Below are 7,220 nucleotides of genomic sequence, written 5' to 3'. Positions count from 1 at the left end.
GCTGGACTGCCTGCCTCTGTCTCTATTGCAAACTACTTTTTTTTACACACACACAAAGCTGTCCTCTGCCCTTTGCTGTGTGTGATCTTCCCCAAGCTCTGCCTCCTTCAATACCCTCAATAAAGAGGAATCCAGGAGGAATCAGGAGGACACCTCCTAACAATTACCTGTCCTTGGACAACCATTCTTAGCTGCTAACCCGCCATCTGCCCCATGAATGGTGCTGGAAGCCACAACGTTCTTCAGCGGTACAAATGACCATGATGTCAGTCTGGAACAGCTTTCATATTTGTCGCCTTTGGGTTCACATCTTTACAAACAAAGTTGAAGCTACAACGCCAGTTGCAACCACTCAATTATTCTGGAAGAGTAGAGGAGGATATGCTGGGATGGGAAGAGAAGGATTTGTGGGAATATTGCAGCGTTACACACTTGCTGTTTCCACCACTTGCTGTCAGTTAGGTCTTTCTGTTAGTTACCTTTACCATTATGGATACATTTTAAGATTCAGACTTCCAAAATACATAACTTTAAATCATTAACATCCTTCATAGCCTATGATTTGCTAGTTCCATATGTAGCCTTTTGGCTCATTCATCTGGCTCAGATTCAAGGCTTGTCCTGCCTTCGGTCTAGGGTTTTCCTTCTTTGATGAGAGAGAAAGAGAAATTCACAACAGTTTTTAACTCTGAGTTGAAACTGGTGTGTTATTTAGGATAACAGTGACAACCCAGTCTCCACTTCAAATCACATATAGTGATTCCTCAGGAATACCCATGGCTCATCTTGGATCAAGGGCAGAACTTTGAACCTTTTGGGAAGATTTCTGCCTGTGACTCTCTCACACACACAAATACACTCTCACACATACCAGACTTGGCACCTTTTTGTTGTCACCTTGGCTTTGAGGGCATCAGCCATTGTGTGTGTCGGCTTTGAGGTAAACTAAACTACACAATGGCAACAGGAGCCAAATTCAAGTCTGAAGGCTGCTTTAAATACAAACTGCAGCCTGTGGAGAACCCCAGCCTGTGTCCATCTCTGTCCTGACATGTCACTTCCATATGACTATTCCCCCTCTTTCCCCTCCTCCCTTTCCTTCGATGACCTCTGTCCTCTAACTGCCCCCCTTAAGCTTTTCAGTACGTTTGTGTAGAGTCAGCTGTCTTAAATTTGAGTCTCTTTTGTGATTTACCAGGGTTGCTGATGTGCACCCAGGTGATTTAGTGCTGCAAAAATAGCCAGGAATGCAAGGCAAGGCAATCTCCGCATTATTAATAACAATAATAATAAAACTAAATGTCCCCTCTCAGAGCTTTCAGTGGACATGCCACTCAATTTAGCATTTTAACAGTGGCATGTGGCCTCTACATGGCACCTGATTAGAGCTGATGGATTTGAGCAGGCAAAGAAAAGGTTATTTGTCAAGCCTTCCATGGCAACTGTGTGCTGTTTGGAAAGCTCCAGGTCAGAGCAGCTCCAGCTGCATTCCTGCCCATGACACGGAACGAGACTGAACTTTGTCACATTATTAAGCTGTCAGCGGGGCCAGGGTGTCAGCCAGATTTCTGGTGGGAACTCCATGCGTATGCTGAGGGACCCGGAGCAGAATTATATCAACACTATTGTAAAACAGGCAGAAATGAACTGCGCCATAATTGCCACCTTAAAATCTCCACCAGGAAGACGAGTGGAAATATCCGATAAACACCAATGTTAGGCATCTACCAGGATGTTTATCGACAAGGCAATGCAGCCATGGACAAGAGTTTCAAAGGGAAAACAGCACTTCCTGGGGGACTTCACTTCCTGGGCTGGCCATTCCGAGTGAGGCAACCAAGCGACCTATTTTATCACTTTCTAATAAGAGATGTAAAACATTAAGCAAGGTTTTGAAAGAAGTTCATAGAATGATTCATGGAATGATGCATAGCTATATGAAAGCCAATAGAGGAACATTTTTCTCCGTCTGTCCTAATGCTAGAATTTGTAGACGTCCAATAAGGCTGAATGTTGGAAGATTCAGGATAGATACAAGAAATAACTTCTTCACACAGCTCATTGCTAAACTAGGGCGGGCACTCCCTCCCTCCCTCCCACAGGAAGCATCGGTGGCCACTAATCTAGATGGCTTTGAAATTCGTGGAGGAGGAGGAGGAGAGGGCTATTGATGGTTAGTAGCTACAATAGCTCTGTTCCACTGCCACTCCCAGAGCAGGATGACCCTGAACTCCAGGGAGTTGCTGGGAATTGCGGGTGGGCAAAGCGCTGCTGGGCTCATTTCCTGCTTGCAGGCTTCCTGCTGGCACCTGGTTGGCCACTGTGAGAACAGGATGCTGGATGGGCCTGATTCTGGGGCCCCTCAGCTATGCCAGCCTAGAGCCTCTCTGCCCACACTTGAGCCAGCCAAACAGTTTTGTGGCACAACTGGGCACCGGGGATGTGTGTGCTGGGCTAAGGTCCACAGAGGAATGAGAACAAGAGGGCAGTCTCCGTGGGGCAGGGCCTCCTGCAGTCCAGGGCCTTTGGCCAATGCGCCAGCAGGCTGCGCAATGACACTGGGCCCAAGGGGCAGGTGCTGTTTTCTGCCGTGTCCACAGCTCTGCTCATGCCACTTGGCAGCCACTTTCACAAAGGGATAAATCCATGATTAATATCACATTTCTCTATCTTAGGGCTAGACACATTTGTCTAAACTATTAAGGAAAGAAATAAAAATATAACGAATTTCAGTAACCAATATATATATGGGGAGGAACGTAAACATAGTCTGGTTGTCTCCATGGCCTTTGATCACATTTGCTACATTCTTATTTGTCTTATACAGGACTATGCACCGATTTGCAGCAAAAGATTTCCACGCGTCTTTCATCCTCTTTTGTTCTTAGGAATATAATATCCTAAAAATATATCCGATAAAACAATGTTAAGTATCTAGATAAATCCAAAGTTTAAAGCATCTTTTGAATTCACTGAATAGGAGAAACACTCCAAAACTACTGTGCTGTTCATAATATTGAAGCATTGTAATTTTTATTATCTATCTTGTATCCCAGATGCATTGCTAATGATATTATTCAGAAATCTAAATGTATCCAAATGAAGCCATTCTCCTTATCGCTCACACTTATGTCTTGTAAAGGGTACAACAAATGCAAAATGAAAGTATAGAAATTATAGTTTGCTTTATTGTATTTATGTTTTGCTCACTGGGTGACCCCTTGTATAAGATCTAGTTCTCTGCTCATTCTACAGGTTCTACACAATGAATGACTACTACTATAAAAAATTCAAAAAGAGGGAAAGTCTTGGTCTATAATAATTAAAAATTAAAAATGGAAACCCACGATTCTGCATCTGGTGAGAGTTTGGGAAATGAATTTGGAAGGAGGCAACAGACATTAAAATGGATTGCAGCAAGAAGGATAACACTAGCTAACTACTAATCTCTGGAAAAAGAAGGGATGACTATAACCCAAGCCTGCCTCCATTCTTAGGCAAAACACGCAGATTCGCTGACAGGTAGAAAAAAGGAATATAGAGAAACTTGGTAGTCTCTTGTGATAGCAAAGGTGGAAAATAATTTTATGATAGTGTGTTAAGAGAAGCCAAATTGGGTAGCTTTGCCTAGCAGTTGGAAGGTATGTTTCACTAGAGAAGAAAGTCACATCTTCAGCGGCTGTCAAATCCACCTCCTTTGCTTTGTATTCCAAACTGAACTACCATGCAGAAGTGGGATCCTATACAAAGACAATCACAACAACCTGCCCTGACTGTACCGTGATTTTGCTTCCTTTTCCGCTATGAACTAAGTTCAGTGCTGGGGAAGGGAGGAGGTGAGCAGAGATCAGGTTTTAGGACAGGGAATGTGCTATTTTTCGATCAGCAACAAAATAAACAGAAATAGTTCTTTACAGTGATGGTACATCAGCTTTCCAGAGATTACACTTTAGAGGCTGCACTTAAAGCAGATGCAGCAGATGTTCAGAGTCTGATGCTGCTGCGTTTAGCATCAGGTAGGAATTGCCCCAGGCCAGATTGGCTACAGGCTGATGACCGGGGTGGTGATGGGCGGAGACCCTGGGGCACTTGCTGCCCGTTGAATTGCTCCAGTTTTTCTCTGCTTATGGCACAATGTTGATTGGTGGCAGGAGGAGGCACAGGTATGCTTTCACCTTTGATGATGGTAGGGCTGGACCTAAATAGTATTTTGGATAGATTTAAAAGCCAGCTAAGCGCTTAAGTGACAACATCTCTCCTCTAAAATAGGCTTGGTGTAAGGATTTTCCTTCTGTTCCATCTTTTCTGTATCATTTCTTCATTTCATACATTACTGGAGCAGTGCAGGATACACCCACAGGGAGGGAGGGCTCAAACGCAAGCCGCTTTCCACCCCTCTATCCTCCCTGCCCATGTGGAGAACATGGCAGTGGTTTTATATTGTCTAAGGCTGACTCAATGGAAGACGCTCTTTTGTCATCAACACTGGAAGCAGAATTTTGCTTTCACGGTAAAAGCCAAACAATCCTTAAAAGGCATAGGAGGAAAATCCGGGTTACAGATGTCAAACAACATTTAACAACCTCTTGTAGCACTGCTGAAGTGAAGCCACAAACCCCTGGTGTCGCACGCAGACTTATTTAGGAGAGGTCGTGGCTAATGGGGCTCCTTTGGATTTCAAATTGTTCAGTCCCAATTCACTGGCTACTGTTCTCTGCACTGAATTGTATTAGTTAGGTATCAATAAACAGCTGCAAAGTCAAATTAGTACTGTTTACTGTCAAATTAACATGGAAAGCGATATGTTGTGCGTTGTGTTTATAGCTTCTGCGCAGGCTGCTCCAGCAACAAAGTGACTAAATGAGAATGGACAACTTCCAGTGCTAGATGCTCTTTGAGATCAAACAGAAGGCAAATGTTGTTTGTCTTATAAAATAAACAGTATCTTTTCAGGTTCATGTGCTCAGAATAACAGCTATTATATTTCGCCAGCTGTTTTTTATTTTCCAACTAATTGTATGTCTCATTCTCCAGTCGACTTCCAGACCATTGTTTCCATTCTATTGCTGATTCAGGGAAAGAGAGAAGGAATGTGTGCCTATGGATGTAGAGGTACCACTGGACGGGGGGATAGAGAGGCTCACACTCATCTGTCTGCGGTATGCTGAGGGGCTGAGGACGTACCCTGGCTTTTCAACTCTCTCTTGGGGGCGGGGGGTGTTTTAATTTTTGGAAGAAATTGTCTACAGTTAGATTTCCAGTGCCTGCTTGGTGTCAGGGACTGGCTGGATGACTAAGAGTGGGGGCGGGGAGGGAGATGCCCACCCAAGAATCCCCCAGGGATGACACAGAGGAAGAAGACTTCGACCCAGGACAGCGGTGGTGGGACACTAACGATTGGTCTGTGGAAAAGGCAAGCTGGGAGGTGATTGAAGCAGGAGGTTTGCGTGAATGTGGGGAGTCAGAAGAAGAAAACTAATTTGAATTCAGAAGGACCCATTCTACCTCTCTCCTAACTGGTCTATCAAGACTCCCATTGCTGCTGCTTCAACAAACACAAACTATTCAGCCAAAACAGTGTCCTAGACACCAATATGTCATCAGAGACACCTAAATAATGTTGGAAGTGTCAGAGTGCAACACAACTCACATTGCAGCTGCTGTATCTGCATGTGGAAGGGTGGTGGTGGAGAGAGGAACCTCCACATTTCCTAGACTGTCTTTCTTCTGCTGACATGTTGATCTTCCTTCAGGTTGGACTGATAATTTTCAGGTTGCTGACCCATGTCCTGTTCCCCTTCCTCCTCCTTCTCCAGGCTTCCCCAATGAGAGCAGATATACTTGGAGCTCTTCCTCTTGAGAGGCAAAAGCAAGAGCAGCTAACTGCATCTCCACCTTAGCCAGATAGAACTATATCTTCTATCCTACTGGAATATGTGATATTAAAACATCTCCATAGCTCTCTGGTGTTCCTGATGCCACAGCTGCTGCCTTTAGTGGCCTGTGGTGAGCCCAGGGGAAACAGCTCTTCTCTAGCTGAAGTAATTCTATCGACCTTATTCACACAATATAAAGCCCATCACGTATGCCATTTTCTCTGACAGTGGCCATGCCTCATAGTGTCCTGAGCTTCAACAGTTCCCCCACCTGAAGAGAAAAAAGGTTGACTGAAAGTCAAAGGGAGGGAGCATGGAAGCTACCTTTTAGGTGAAGCTCTTGAACATTTACTATTTACATGGCACAGAAGTTAAGGTGGGTGCCTTAACTTACAATTTTCATGCTTTTGGGTGCATGAATGAGTTAGTAAGCACCTTAACTCTTTTATTAAAATAGGGCTCTTTAGTTCTAGAATTTCTTTTCATTTTGGATGGAGACAGCTTCAATTACTCAGATTGTTCTTTGGCTCTGAGCATCCAGCTCAGTCCCTGATGTTGGCAAGCTCAAACCTGGTTTGGCTACATCTTTCTACTTTCACATTAGCTCAAAGCTATTACATTTAGAGTGAATATTCAATGTTTTCGGCCTGCATTTTCTCCCTTGGACATTTAATGTTATAAAACTGTAATGGGAGGTGGGGTGCTGATAAACTTACATGAAGTCTTACTGAACTGTTTCATTGGGGGGGGGATTATTCACTCTTTGGGGCAACTGAAAGTTTCATATATACATTTCAAAAAGTATATCAGTAGTAAAAAAAAGGTTGTTGAACATTTCCAATCCGTCATTGCAATACAATTTTTACACTTTTGTTTCTTAAACATTTTTTCATTGCTTCAGAATCCATGTTGTAGTGTTTCCAGTACATTTGTGGGTTACACTATTCTGAAGATGTTTGGTATTCAGCTTTTGTGAGGTATAGGCTTCCGTGAGCCAGTCCTGTTAAGATCCCCCAATCTCAAACTAATTGGAGCCATACTTCACTATTCGTGCTGATTTCAAAAAGGGTATAACGATACCAGCCAGAACTGTTTGCTCAGTGTCAGTCTGAATTTAACTCCACACTATTTTGTTTTGCTTTAATTTGACATTATTTTTGTGTTTATTTTACCTAATACGTGAATCATATAACTGTAAAAGACTCATTCTGGAAGTTTAAGGATGGATTTCAAGAATGGGTGAAACTTGGAATAACCACTGACCTACTCAATTATATTGCAGTACTGTGTGAACAATGATGTCACTGCAACAGACTTGTTGCGATAAATAGACCTGCCACTCTA

This window comes from Podarcis vaucheri (assembly GCF_965113315.1).
Source record: "Podarcis vaucheri genome assembly, chromosome: 3".
In the NCBI taxonomy this organism is placed as follows: domain Eukaryota; kingdom Metazoa; phylum Chordata; class Lepidosauria; order Squamata; family Lacertidae; genus Podarcis; species Podarcis vaucheri.
This window is presented reverse-complemented; position numbering follows the sequence as displayed.